A 16,338-nucleotide genomic window follows, 5' to 3' on the forward strand; every position below is an offset into this window, starting at 1 on the left:
CAACAAACACAGGAGAATTCCAAGGGCTGGTTGATTCTTCAATATGGTGAGCATCTAGTTGCTCTTGCACCAGCTGTTCCAATGCCTGTAGTTTATCTTCAGCTAGAGGCCACTGTTTGATCCATATTGGCTTCTCAGTTGGCCATTTTAAAGGTAGGGCTGTTGGTACCTCTAAAGGTTTGGTATTTGCTGTATGTTCTTGTACAGCCTGAATGGCTGGTGACCTTTTTCCATAATACCTCATCATATCCTTCCCAGAATTATGAGTTCCTGGAACTACAGGAATGTTAATCTGGGTATTCCATTGCTGTAGCAGGTCACGACCCCATAAATTTATGGCAATATTGGCTATATATGGCCTTAGTCTTCCTATTTGTCCTTCAGGCCCTATGCATTCAACCCATCTTGTGCTTTGTTTTACATGCAATAGGGTTCCAGTTCCCAGGAACTGAACATTTACCTCTTGAAGAGGCCAATTTGGATGCCAAGATTCTGGGGTAATGATACTTACATCCGCACCTGTGTCTAATAAGCCTTCAATAAAAGTGCCATTTATACAGACTCTTAGCTTTGGTCTTTGATCATTAATAGAAGTCTGCCAAAATATACGTTTACTCTGTCCTACTGGGTTTTTTGACTCATCCTCCACACGTAATTCATCATTTAGACCAGTATTACTTTTTACAGCAGAAATTGGAGCTTTTAATTTTCTTGGTGAGGCACGTTCTCCACTGTGACTGGGAATGACTGGGCCACTGTTGGCTTGAGGGCCTGCGAGAGGCCCCCCAAGGAGTTTCCCGATGATATCGATTGCCCCGTCTGTCTGTTGTTGACCTACATTCGTTGGACCAATGCCGGCCTTTACCGCGTCTCCTACATATACCTGAAGGCCAAGGTCTCCTATTTTTGTCATTCCCAGAGGAGATATTATTCCTAGAAATTCTTTGCCTGCAATTCCTTTGCAAATGTCCTAATTTACCACAATTAAAACACCTGGCAGTTTGATGTCTCCTCATTGCTTTGGAAATCGCTTCTCCTACCCAAGAGTCATCATTATAGCTAAACGTCTCAACATTCATCGTATGCTGAATCCATTCATGCATAGATGCTGATCTAGACTTTAAAGGCCCAAATATCTTTTTGCATTCTCAAAAGCTAGAGATTCAAGAAGTATTCGTCTAGCTTCTGGGTCTGTTACCCCTATGTCCAGAGCCTTAATTAATCTTTGCAAAAAGTCAATAAAGGGTTTTCTCTGTCCCTGCCTAATTCTGGTATATGATTCAACCCTTTTTGCTGGATCTTGTATCCTATTCCCAGCATTTAAAGCTGCTTGGTTACATAGACACAGTACTTCATCGTAATAAAGAGCTTGGACCTGTGGATCAGCATATTCTCCTGCACCAAGAATTTGATCTTGGGAAACCTCCACACCTTTTGCTCTTCCTTGCTGTTCCATATGTTTGGATTCTTCTCTGAAATAAATTCCAAACATCAAGGAAGGTCCATTATCTAAAACTGCAGACACTAACTGATGGAAATCATGGGGGGTAGCTCTAGCATTAGAAGCCCAAGTCCTTATCATTTCCTTTACATATGCATTGTGCAAGCCAATATTAACAACAGCTTGCTTAATTTCTTTCAGATCATTCATTGCTATTGGCGTCCATCTAGCTTCTCTGACTCCCTTTGAGCCTTTAGAAGTTGAAGCTTTGCCAGAATTAAGTATAGGGAATGTTGCTAGAACCCTGGGTAAGCCAGTTCTAATAGCTGGTGGAGGCATTGTATCCTGTCCTTGTGCCTCCTTACTCTGTTCACCAGCTGCAATAATTTCTCCAATCTTTTCAAATCTTTTTATCATTGTCTCTCTTAAATCCTGAATCTCCTGACCTGTATATATTTCCAGTGATTTCACTGAGGCATCAATTTTTTGGTCCCCATTCTGCACCTGTGATTCCAAAGCTTTAATTTTTTCCTTCAAAGATAACATGTCCTCCTTAAACTTTTCTTGTATATCATGTAGATTCCCATCTTGGAGGTACATTCTGTCTGTTACCTTATCAAAACTTTGTGATAAAGTCTGAACATCAAATTCAACAGCCTGAACCCTTTCAGGTAACTTTCTAATTCCCTTGGATATGGAGTCAATTTTGTCTGTCATAGTATCCACTTGTTCAGGTAACCTCTGATTTTCAAATTTAATCCTGTCAATTAGTTGTTCATTATTAGTTCGTAAAGATTCTATTGTTCTTAGGAGTGCCATATTCTTCCTTAATGATAGAATAAGGAAAAGAAAACTGAAACCTAGTAACAAGCAAATCAACGTATCCCCATAATCATATAAACCTTGTATAACATAATCCATTGTATTTGTAAATATAAATTTACTAATCCATTGTATTAGTGAAAACAAAGCAGTAAAATTTGCGTTAGAAACGAAAACTGCCATATTACCTATTATCCAGCAGGTAGCGCTGTTGCCGAGTCGCGATGAAAACAGGGTCCTGTTTCAATGCCTTAGTAGATGTTAAAAACTGGAAAATGCAAGTTTCTCAACAAAGTAAATGTAATTAAATCAATTCCAGAGACGGAACCAGAAACCCAGAATCCAGGGGTAGAGAAGAGCAACCTGGAAGCTGCTTATGCCTCCACGTGACAGAGTCACCCTGAGGGGTTGCAGCTTTCAGCAACCGCGTGCTCTGATTGGCGCCACTTAAGAGCTGTACTTGCAAGGGAGATTTAAAAACGACTCAGAAAAGAGCAAACCACGCGGGCAGAGACTATGCGAGCCTGTGGAGTTTAAATCCACATGGGGAGGCCAAGGCCGTTGCTGCAAGGCACAGGTGGCGGCTGAGGAAGGGAGGGCTCCCGGCAAGCCGAACTGGCGGCCAGCAGCCGAGCGGGGAAAGGAGAGGTTCTAAAACCAAACGTTGGGTACCAAAATGAAGGCGTAAGTCACAAACAATGCCACACCAGTTTGGAATTATGATTAATAGGGTGGTATTTATTTAAAAAGGAAAAAACTTACAGATCACTGTCCCAGGCAACAGCCCTCGACGCAACCAGGAAGGGAGTCTAGTCGCAGATGGAGCAGGAAGTGAAGAGAGAGAGGAGAGGGAAGTGGCCGCTTTTTTAAAGGGAGAGAGACCACGCCAAAATGGGCTGGTATCTCAGCAGCTATAGGCTGGAGGAGTGGGAGGACCTCCTGCAACCGTGTTCTACACACCAACCCAGGTACAAACCCTTCAAGCTACAGTGCCCTGTCTGCCTCCAAAATATGCTGCTTCAATAGTGGCACAAAGCTTGTATAAATAACCAACCAATACCTGCTTTGATTTAAAGCACGCACTCCATGAGATGAAATCCATTCATGACACTGTTTGGGTGGATAAAAAAAAAACAGAGATCAGATAGGCCAGATGCCTAGGGGAAAACAAAATACATCAAAATTTCTACATTTTGCTATAATAACATAAAATAAAATGGCATCACGCTATAGCTATACATAAGTGCTTTGCTCAGGCATCATCACAGAAGTTTCTTCTGGGAGAGCATGGGAACAAATATGGAGACTCATATACAGATAATATGCAGAATGAGACATGAAAACACTCAGTCCTCCATGGGATATCTCCCTCAAATCTTGACCCTCATGGCTCAGGGAACTCTGTGGAAGAGGAGGTGGAAAAATGTCAGAGCCAGAGATACTGAAAACACCAAGAACACAAGGTGTTCTTATCAGAGACTTCTCAAAAAAAATCAGGTGAGGGATACAGGGTAGGGCATGAAGACTAAGGAAATGTCAGACTGAAAGACATTGAGACAGAAAACACAGGATAGATTTGGGGGACTGCCAGGTTGCTCTGCACAGCCACAAGTTTATTTCAGAACATGCGTATAACAAAACAGAACAAAGCACAACACAGACAGTCAGTATCTAACCACAAGACCATTCCTATCCTGTTGTAGCAGTGTCAAATTCTATCTTGATGTTCCTAAGGTTTGGCATCAGCAGTATTCTTTCTACTAGGTAGTGTGTTCCCTTCTGATGGGCAAAATCCTCTTTTCATGGGCTTAATCAGAACTTTTTCACAGCCCTCAAGGAAGCTGGAACAAGAAGAACAGGGAAGATTGAACTCAAATGGTATTATAAGTCAGAATTGACTCCAGATAAAAACTGAGTCACCTGTGGGCTCCCACACCTTCTAAACACACCACACCAACACACATATAAGTTCAGGAACTGTGGCAGCATGCACAGGCACCACACAAGTCTGCACTGTATGGTTGCCTAGAGCTGAGAGAAGTGTACACAGGGTCACAATCCTAATCTAAAAGCTATCTCCTTTTTATAGCCCCCTGCAAATGAAATATTAGATTTCTTCAAGGGAGCCTCACTAGGGACATAAACCACTCTTAAGGCTAGTTCCCATGCCCTGTAGTAGATAATAAGCACAAAATAATCTAAGTGGAATATTCACAGATCCTTTACATCGATATTTAGACTTTTGTTTTTTCAGTTATTATAAGATTCCTGTGGGTGCAAACATTGTGTGTTTCTATGTCTGAATGTATTTCTTTTCCTTCTTTTTTTTAGATTTTTTATTTTTTATTTATTTTTCCATTCAAAAATTTACACTTACTCCCCTCTTCCTATTTTCCTCCAGTTCCTCCACTCACTCTCCTCCCTCATCCTCCCTCTGTAAGAGAGGGCAGGGAACCCTGCCCTATGGGAAGTCCCAGGCCTTCCCCTCTATATCCAGGTATAGGAAGCTTTGCATGCAAAGAGAATAGGGTCACAAGCACTGAACTGAACAAAGAATTCTCAAGAGAAAAAGTTCAAATGGCCAAAAGACACTTAAGGTCATGCTCAACCTCCTTCCCAATCAGGGAAATGCAAATCAAAACAACTTGGAGATACCATCTTACACCTGTCAGAATGGCTAAAAATCAAAAAAAAAAATCAATGATAGCCTTTGCTGGAGAGGATGTGGAGAAAGGGAAACACTCATCCATTGCTGGTGAAAATGAAAACTAGTGCAACCACTTTAGAAATCAGTGTGGCGGTTTCTAAGGAAATTGCAAATCACCATACCTCAGGATCCAACAATACCACTCTTGGGGATTTACCCGAGAGATGGCCAATCATACTACAAAAGCATTTGTTCAACTATGTTCATAGAAGCATTATTTGTAATAGCCAGATCCTGGAAACAACCAGATGCCCCTCAATGGAAGAATGGATAAAGAAAATATGGAACATATACACAGTAGAGTACTACTCAGTGGTAAAAAAAAAAAATTACACTTTGAAATTTGCAAATAAATGAGTGGAAATAGACATCACTACCCTGAGTGAGATAATTCAGACCCAAAAAGATGAAAATGGAATGTATTCACTCTTGTGCTTTGTTTTTAGCTTTTTCTTCTTTTTCTCTACTCTGATTTACTTGGTTTTGTTTTATCTTAGGGTTGTTTATTGGAGGGAAATTGGAAAGACTTGAGAGGAGTAGGAGGTGGGGAACCCTAATCAGAACACATTGTGTGAAACAAATCTCCTTTCAATAACAGAGAATAATGTTTGAAAAAGCTGTAGCAAAAACTAAGAGAACATGGATGCAAGCCCAGATTACTATACCCAGCCAAGCTTTCGTTCACTATAAATGGAGAAAAAAAAAATCTTCCAGGATAAAAAACAAATTTAAAAACAAATTTAAAGAATACGTAGCCACAAATCCAGCATTACAAAAAGTAATAGAAGGAAGATCACAAACCAAGGAGTCCAACAATGACCACAATAACTCAAACATCTAGAGACCCTTCACCAGCACAACTCAAAGAAGGGAAACACACAAACTCTACTACTAAAAAAGTGACCGGAGTTAACAACCACTGGTCATTAATGTCACTTAATGTCAATGAACTCACCTCACCTATAAAAAGGCACAGGCAAAGAGATTGGATAAGAAAACAGGATCCAACATTCTGCTGTTTACAAGAAACACACCTCAACCACAAAGACAGGCACCTACTCAGAGTAAAGAGCTGGGAAAAGGCTTATCAAGCAAATGGACCCAAGAAACAAGCAGGTGTGGCCATACAAATTTCTAACAAAGTTGACTTCAAACTTAAATCAATCAGAAAAGATAGAGAGGGACATTTTATACTCATAACAGGAACAATTCATCAGGATGAAGTCTCAATTCTGAATATCTATGCCCCTAATATCAAAGCACCCACGTATGTAAAAGAAACATTACTAAAACTCAAGGCTGCCATCAAACGGCACACACTAAAAGTAGAAGACTTCAACACTCCTCTCTCACCAATGGACAGGTCAATCAGACAGAAACCTAACAGAGAAACAAGAGAATTAACGGAGGTAATGAATTAAATGGACTTAACAGACATCTATAGATCATTCCACCCAAATAGGAAAGAATATAGCTTCTTCTCTGCAGCTCATGGAACCTTCTCAAAAATTGACCACATACTCGCTAACAAAGCAAACTTCCACAGTTACAAAAAAATATTCATAACCTCCTGCGTCTTATCAGATTACCATGGATTAAAGTTAGAATTCAACAACAATGCTACCCCCAGAAAGCCTACAAACTCATGGAAACTGAACAGTAAACTACTGAACCACACCTGGATCAAGGAAAAAATAAAGAGAGAAATCAAAGTCTTCCATGAATTCAATGAAAATAAAGAAACAACCTACTCAAACTTATGGGACACTATGAAAGCAGTCCTGAGAGGAAAGTTCATAGCAGTAAGGACCCACTTAAAGAAAATGGAGAAAGCACACATTGGAGACTTAACAGCCCACGTGAAAGCTCTAGAAAAAAAAGAAGCAGACTCATCTAGGAGGAGTAAAAGAATGGAAATAATAAACTGAGGGCTGAAATCAACAAAATAGAAACACAGAAAACAATCCAAAGAATCAATGAAACAAAAACCTGGTTCCTGGAGAAAATCAACAAGATTGACTAACACCTATCCAAACTAATCAAAGGGCAAAGAGAAAATATGCAAATTAATAAGATCAGAAATGAAAAGGGAGACATAACAACAGACACAGAGGAAATTCAGAGAATCATTAGATCTTACTACAAAAGCCTGTGTGCCACAAAACTGGAAAATGTAAAAGAAATGGACACTTTTTAGATAAATACCATATACCAAAGTTAAACCAGGACCAGGTGAACAATCTAAATAGACCTGTTAGTCGTGAAAAATTAGAAGCGGTTATCAAAAACCTCCCTACCAAAAAAAACCCAGGACCAGACGGTTTTAATGCGGAATTCTACCAGAACTTCCAAGAAGACCTAATACCTATACTCCTTAATGTATTTCACAATATAGAAACAGAAGAGTCATTGCCAAATTACTTTTATGAAGCTACAGTCACTCTGATACCAAAACCACATAAAGTCTCAACCAGGAAAGAGAATTACAAGCCAAACTCACTCATGAACATCGACGCAAAAATATTCACAAAATAGTCGCAAACCGTATCCACGAACACATTAGAAAAATTATCCATTATGATCAAGTAGGCTTCATCCCAGAGATGCAGGGCTGGTTCAACATACGAAAATCTATCAATGTAATCCATCATATAAATAAACTGAAAGAAAAAAACCATATGATCATTTCATTAGATACTGAAAAAGCTTTTGACAAAATTCAACATCCCTTTATGATAAAAGTCTTGGAGAGATTAGGGATACAAGGGTCATACCTAAATATAATATAAGCCATATACAGCAAACCGACAGCTAACTACAAACTAAATGGAGAGAAACTCAAAGCCATCCCACTAAAATCTGGAACGCGACAAGGCTGTCCACTCTCTCCATACCTCTTCAATATAGTGCTTGAAGTTTTAGCAATAGCAATAAGACAACATAAGGGGATCAAGGGGATTCAAATTGGGAAGGAAGAGGTTAAACTTTCATTATTTGCAGATGATATGATAGTGTACATAAGCGACCCCAAAAACTCCACCAGCTGATAAACAGCTTTAGTAATGTGGCAGGATACAAGATCAACTCCAAAAAATCAGTCGCCCTCCTATACACAAAGGATATGGAAACAGAGAGGGAAATCAGAGAAACATCACCTTTCACAATAGCCACAAACAGCATAAAATATCTTGGGGTAACTCTAACCAAGGAAGTAAAAGATCTATTTGACAAGAACTTTAAGGCATTGAAGAAAGAAATTGAAGAGGATACCAGAAAATGGAAGGATCTCCCATGCTCTTGGATTGGGAGGATCAACATAGTAAAAATGGCAATTCTACCAAAGGCAATTTATAGATTCAATGCAATCCCCATCAAGGTCCCATCAAAATTCTTCACAGATCTTGAGAGGACAATAATCAACTTTATATGTAAAAACAAAAAACTCAGGATAGCCAAAACAGTCTTATATAATAAAGGAACTTCTGGAGGAACTTACCATCCCTGATTTCAAACTCTATTACAGAGCCACAGTAATGAAAACAGTGTGGTACTGGCATAAAACCAGAGAAGTCGACCAATGGAATCGTATAGAAGACCCGGATTTTAACCCACAAACCTATGAACATCTCATTTTAGATAAAGGAGCTAAAAGTATACAATGGAAGAAAGAAAACATCTTCAACAAATGGTGCTGGCACAACTGGATGTCAACCTGTAAAAGAATGAAAATAGACCCATATCTATCACCATGCACAAAACTCAAGTCCAAGTGGATCAAAGACCACAATATCAATCTGAACACACTGAACCTGATAGAAGAGAAAGTGGGAGGTACCCTACAACAGATGGGCACAGGCGATCGCTTCCTAGGTATAACCCCAGCAGCACAGACATTAAGGGCAACATTGAATAAATGGGACCTCCTGAAACTGAGAAGCTTCTGTAAAGCAAAGGACACTGTCACTAAGACAAAAAGGCAACCCACTGACTGGGAGAAGATCTTCACCAACCCCTCAACAGACAAAGGTCTGATCTCCAAAATATATAAAGAACTCAAGAAACTAGACTTGAAAATGCTAATTAACCCAATTAAAAAATGGGGCACTGAACTGAACAGAGAATTCTCAGCAGAAGTTCAAATGGCCAAAAGACACTTAAGGTCATGCTCAACCTCCTTAGCAATCAGGGAAATGCAAATCAAAACAACTTTGAGATATCATCTTACACCTGTCAGATTGGCTAAAATCAAAAACATCAATGATAGCCTCTGCTGGAAAGGTTGTGGAGAAAGGGGTACACTCATCCATTGCTGGTGGGAATGCAATGTTGTGCAACCACTTTGGAAAGCAGTGTGGCGGTTTCTCAGGAAATTCAGGATCAACCTAACCCGGGACCCAGCAATGCCACTCTTGGGAATATACCCAAGAGATTCCCGATCATATGACAAGGGCATTTGTTCAACTATGTTCAGGGAAGCATTATTTGTAATAGCCAGAACCTGGAAACACCCTAGATGTCCTTCAATGGAAGAATGGATGAAGAAAGTGTGGAATATATACACATTAGAGTACTACTCAGCGGAAAAAAACAATGACTTCTCAAATTTTGCATGCAAATGGATGGAAATAGAAAATACTATCCTAAGTGAGGTAACCCTGACCCAAAAAGATGAACAAGGGATGTACTCACTCATAATTGGATTCTAGCCATAAATAAAGGTCAGTGAGTCTATAATTTGATATCCTAAAGAAGCTAAATAAGAAGGTGAACCCAAAGAAAAACATATAGTTATCCTCCTGGGTTGGGGAAGTAGACAAGATAGTCGGGCAAGAAATCGGGATCTTGGGGGTGGGGTGGGAGGGGGGAAAGGGGAGTTGGGAAAGAAAAGTGAGAAGGGTAGGATGGGGAGAACTTGGGGCAACGGGATGATTGGGATAAAGGAAGTTTGGATAGGGGAGCAGGGAAGCACATACCTTAATTAAGGGAGCCATCTTAGGGTTGGGAAGAGACTTGACCTAGAGGGGCTCCCAGGTGCCCAAGGCGAGGTCCCCAGTTAGTTCCTGGGACAGCTGAAGATGGGGAACCTGAAATGATTCTATCCTATAGCCATACTGATGAATACCTTGCATATCACCATAGAACCTTCATCTGGCAATGGATGGATATAGAGACAGAGACCCACACTGGAGCACTGGACTGAGCTCTTAAGGTCCCAATGAGGAGCAGAAGGAGGGAGAACATGAGCAAAGAAGTCAGGACCACAAGGGGTGTACCCACTCACGGAGACAGTGGGTCTGATCTATTGGGAGCTCACCAAGGCCAGCTGGACTGTGACTGAAAAAGCATGGGATAAAACCGGACTCTCTAAATATGGTGGACAATGAGGGCTGCTGAGAAGCCAAGGACAATGGCACTGGGTTTTTATCCTACTTCATGTTCTGGCTTTGTGGGAGCCTAACCAGTTTGGATGTTCACCTTCCTAGACCAGGACGGATGGGGGAGGACTTTGGACTTTCCACATGGCAGGGAACCCTGACTGCTCTTCAGACTGGAGAGGAAGGGGGAGAGGAGTGGAGGGAGGAGGAGAGGAGTGAGGGGAGGGGAGATGAGTCGGGGGAGGGGGAGAGGAGTGGGAGGCTGGGAGGAGGCAGAAATTTTTTTTCAATAACAAAAAAATTAAATTAAATAAAAAAAAAGAAAAAAGAAAACAAATCCGTATCACAAAGCAGATTTAATTGAGTAGCCTCAACATCAAGGGTACATTTATGATATAAAGAAAAAGAAGAGAATAAGAAAATTTCTGATAGGGCAGAATTTAGATAGGTGGAGTAGACCGAACAGAATGCTGCTAAGAAGGGATGTGAGCCAGACACCATGCCTCTCCTCTCCAGGGCAACAGCCATAGAGCCAGCCACCAGGTCAGACATGCTGAATATTTCCCGGTAAGATACCAACTTGTGGTGGTACACAGATTATTAGAAATGTGTTAGGTAAGATATGAGAGTTAGCCAAGAAGAGGTAAGATATAATAGTCCAGGCAGTGTTTATATGACTACAGTTTGTGTGTTGTTATTTTGGCTATAAAGCTAACCTTGCAGGAGCCAGGTGGTACAAAAAACAGGCCTCTCCACAGCTACTCACTACAATCTTATGGTGTATAATGAACTTAAAGGACTCTATAGCACTTAGCAGCAGAAATGTCACAAGAATTTGTATGTGGTATATGACAAAAATGTATATAAATATATGACTATTAAACAATTAATGAAAGGTCTGTTTTTTAGACAAAAATTATTGGTGCTACACCAATTACATTCCCTACAACCATCTGCACCTCCAGATCCAGGGAATTCGACGACCACTTCTTACTTCCCTGGGAACCAAAAATTCACACATTCACACAAGCTGGCACAACATTGTCCATATGAAATAAAATAAATAAATTTATTACAGAAGAAAAATGACATTTTTACAAAATCTGGTGATATTTTGACCGAATCTTCTTAAGTATATTGAATATTCTGTTATCAGAACTGATTTGTACCAAAGGAGTAATTGTAGGATAAACATTCATTACAAGCTTCTGAACACTCAGGAAGACTGGGTTGTACATCCATAACAGGACTGCAGTGGATGAGATGATGAAGTCCACCCAGTACATGACCACAAAGAAAGTCACCAGCAACAAGATGGTCTGGGTGGCCTTTTTCTCAGGGGATGATCTTGGGTGGCTGAGGCTATGAAGATACTTGTGTTGCCTCTGATGTCTGAACAAGATAAGCACCATGTATGCACTTGTGGTCAGCATAACTCCTACAAGAAATATATCAATGGAGGTTGTCACTGTTAAAATCAGTGCCCTGATGATGAAGTTCGTGGGTAAGAGTGAGCAGGATTTAGTGACCTTCATCTGACTGGTCTCACTCACATTGGTAAAACGACCGACATAGAAGATCAGGTAGCTATTAAATGACAGATTTAGAGACCAAATATAGAAGAAAGCATAGATTATGTACTTCTTTAGCTGAAGTTTAAAGTTTGCCAAGAAAGAGGTAATGGGACTGATAGTGACAGCCTGGAACACACTCAGGAGGCAGGTGATGCAGATGGAGAGGCCTCTCATCACCCTGCTTATGTAAAATGATGTCTTACATTTGATGTCATTCTGAAAGTTCAGTGACTCAAATATGTCTGTAACCCAAACAACTCCTCCAGTGAGGAGCATTACTGTATGGATGAAGGTCAGTTGACAAGAGATCAGGTCCATGGGCTTAGGTCTGTGACATAGAATTATAAAAATGTAGAAAAGAAGGAGAAATACATTGGCAAGGACTCCAATTCCATTTTGGAAATAAAAGACATTGTTTAACGAGGACATAATTGGAAAGTGTAATCATCCAGAAAGCATAGTGGAAGCATATTTTATATACCTAAAAAGTAACAGATTATATTTCAAATTGTGACTTGTGTCAATATGTCTATATCATTACTCTCTTTTACCTGCCCATTCTTGATTTTTCTGTCACTTAATTTTTGTTGTTCCAGAATGAACATGGCCTATATTTCTATCTACCCACCATGTAATTCCTGTATACATAGCATATTATGCATAATAAATGCATTGTCACCCACATCGTATACAGAATGCACACTTCGTGTTCCTGTATTGCATCTGGGCCTCATGTCTTAATAATCCAAACCTACTGATTTATATTGTTTTATTTTATAATTGAAACCTAAAACAGTCCCCTCTCCATGGTCTTCTACCACCACCGCTATCCTGGCCACGGTTCTATTTTGCTTTCCTGGTATCTGTAGCTACTACAGGCTAGATATTCAAATCTGCAGATGTGGAGCTATGAGCCTCCAGAAGAGAGAACATAAAACACTAAAACAAATATTATTTATATTACATTGTGACAAACATGAACTTTCCAAAGATGACCATATAATGATCCTGTTTGGGAATTTCTGTTTTAAAAGAGATCCTTTCCCATGCAGTGGAGATCAAGGGCCTCAGTGTTACCATAAATCATCAACACACAGGCAGTTTCTATAATTTCAATCAACAGTCTTACCTTTGGTGTTTATGATAATCATTTGGCCCAATTACCAGTGTCATGATTTTATCAAATTAATATAATTCAGTACTTTTAAAAGTGGCTTTGTGATTGAGAAATAAAAAACAATTACCTTGAAACACGGTCTTGTAAAAAAAGTTGTGCCCAAATGTATATTCAAGTTCACTACTATACTCCACATACACAGATTAATGCATGCATGCATATTTAGAAATGTTAGTGTATGTACTCACTCTAAAACCTCCCCATTGATGTGAAACCATATAGAAACCATATATCATATGCTTTATATTTACATGAATATGTAAAAAGCTAAATCTAGTAATTGAATAATTTCATCCTAATTGTAAGATCCAAGAATCTGTTCCTCCATCCAACATATATCTATGGTAGCTGCACCATGTTCTTATCTGTTTTGAATCTCCAGAACAAGGACAGGAGAGATGGCTAAGTGTTAAGAGCACAGTTGCTCTCGTGGAAAACCTGGGTTTGATTCTCCAGTAGCGATATGGTGGCTTATGACCATCTGTAACTAGTTCCAGAGACGCCATTGCGTTTTTCTGACACAGGCAAGCAAGTGGTGAACAACATGCACGCAGGTAAAACACATATGTTTATAAAATGAAATAAATAAATCTTAATAAATAAATGTTCCAAAAAAAACCCAATTCTAACTTAAAAATTTCAAGTGGTCAAGTAATATACTTATAACCATTCATTATTAACTCTAGATCTACATCTTATTGATACAGCACATGTATTATAAGCCACATGAAAGAAGATAACATAATAATATAAAAGAAATTAATCTAAAAAGGTTTTCTTATCACAAACCTATGTAATTCAAACTCTCTACTTCATATCCATTGCTTTGTAAATGTTTATAACATACAAAAAATGAGATATCTTCAAGTTGATCAAGTGGCATCTTTCTCTTGGGTTCACTGGAGCTGAAACTGGACCAGAAACGTCCATAGCTACCATGGCTACAAACTGAGGTGTTAATGCATATATTCACTGAGAAAAGTCATTTGTTTTATAGGAGCTTTTTTTTTTCAATGCTGAGATCACTGTAAGTATTCTACACTTTCTAGAAAAGTTCTCTAAAACTAAGACACTCATATCCTTGAGCTCTGAGATTTTGTTTGTTGATTCTTGCTTTTAAGACAGGACCTTATTCTACAGCTAATGCTGGCCTTGATTTTGCTGTGAACCTGAGGATGTTCTCAATTTTATGCTCCTTCTGCTTCTGCCTCCTGAATGCTGGAGTTACTGGTGTGCACACCAATTCAAGCTGTTGATTTTAGTTTAAATTCCAAGTTTTTATTAGATATTCTTATTTGGTGCCTCTGACAGTTCCATAACAGAAAAACAAAAAGAATTACCCTAATCTATTGTTCCCAGGAAGCCATCGAATAGAAGGTAACACCAGAGAGAGAGAGAGTCTACAAAGTACTGGGGTGACAAAGAGATCGGGACCCTCTAGGCACACTGTATACACACCTCAAAGTTTTCAGGAGTATGAAGACTGGGGCTCCTCAGGCTGATATGAAAGCACCGGAGCACATTCTTTATTCCTGCATGTAGGAGGGTCTTTGTATATTTCAGAGTGAATTTCATTTTTTCTTTTCAGTGGTTAGCCTGTGTTACTTGTGAGGATGTTGGTGAGTTGAAGAAGGAAGTCCTGCCACTGGCTCTTCTTTAAGGTTAGTGGTGGACACACATATTTTAATATTATGATTTGTTCTCTCCACTTTCATTTATATACGTGAAGGTTTTTTTCCATTTCCATTCTCACACCAGAAAAAGGTTTATGGCTTAGGTTTCTTTCTGTGGTTTGCTCACAGTCCATGCCTGGCATCTGTGTCACCTGTGAGCCTTCATCACATCATTTTTGACATCCCTGCCCTGAAAGCTTCTCATGTGCCACACTCTGTCTCTGATCCTCCACCTCTCTCTCTTTGAAGATGTTGACTTTAAGCAGCATCTATAATGTGCCTGTTTCTTTTTCTTTTTAGTTGGTTTCATTGGTTAACTCATTTTTCTAACAATTCATTTATGTGTTTTTGCTACTCTATTCTTATAACTTAATGACAGTAATTTGTTTCATTTTGTTCCATTTCATTGATAATTATATCATAATTCTACATTATCCATTTTCTACTTTAATTTTGTAGTACTTTTCTATATGTGAAAGGTGGGGGTTCTCATTCTGTAGTTCAAACTGAATTTAAGCTCACAATGCTCCTGCCTAACATTCAAAATGCTGCAATCACAGGCGGGTACCTACACACCTGCCTTCACTTCCCTTTAGTCTCCTATATACATTAGTCAGTGACATTCAAGCAAAATAAAATGGACTTCTGATATTCAGCAGCTAAACTTAATTAACTTGGCACTTTCATGAATGTGTGTTTTATAACTGATAGAGAAGACATTGGCAATTTCTGCTCTAATTAATTTTATACTATTCAAGAATTGCAAATACTTTTCTCATTGCTAATGAAAATGTTATATCAGTGTCAGTGCACAAAGTTCAATTTAGAAAACTTGAAATATTATAGATAAATTAATTTAATTAAAACATACAAGACTCTTACTGAAATTTCCTGTGTTACATTTTTGTAAGAATAACCTTACAAAGATGTAATAAATAAGAAAGTTGAGATTTCCAGATACTTTTGAAATATGTAGAAAAGATCTGCTTTTTTAGAGATCATTGCAGTACAATAAACAAATCTACATTAAAATTTTAAAATTTATTATACAATGCTAAGAACATGTTACGTGTTACTCTAGGACATGAGTTAAAACATTCCAAAGCATTCATAAGTTTATGCAAAGTTAGCAGAATAGAAAATTACTGATAAACACTAAATCAGTGAATATTTCTTCTAATTTCCTGGCTTAAGCTTCATATAAATGCATATAGTCAGTAAATCTGAGAGAATTTGTAAAATGAGAAAATACAAAATACAATTCAAAAGTATCAATATTATATGTGTACCCAAGCAAAATAATTAATGCATGTTTTCTGTTTTTAGCCTGCTAAGTCATTTCAGGTGTTTTCTTACAGGGATGGAAAACCGAAAATAGCTGCAATTAGTTAGGTGGAATCATGTTTTTAGAAATATCGGAGAATACACTCAGGAGAATATATACTAAGTTATGCTCTTTTATATTCCATTTAGGGTCACTTTTTACATATTTATTAGTATACATTCATTGTAAAAAGTCATTGGTTTCATGACATTTTCATTCAGTATATACTATCCATCAGTCATCTT

The 16,338-nt window shown here is 38.7% G+C and overlaps 1 pseudogene; it reads right to left on the reverse strand.

Annotated features, from left to right (window-relative positions):
• Positions 1 to 11,439: 11,439 nt before the first annotated feature.
• On the reverse strand, positions 11,440 to 12,378 carry LOC121437776 (annotated as a pseudogene).
• Between the last annotated feature and the right edge of the window lie 3,960 nt (positions 12,379 to 16,338).

Source organism: Microtus oregoni, unplaced genomic scaffold (assembly GCF_018167655.1).
Source record: "Microtus oregoni isolate MIOR12 unplaced genomic scaffold, Mior012 000002F_ref0000024, whole genome shotgun sequence".
Lineage (NCBI taxonomy): Eukaryota > Metazoa > Chordata > Mammalia > Rodentia > Cricetidae > Microtus > Microtus oregoni.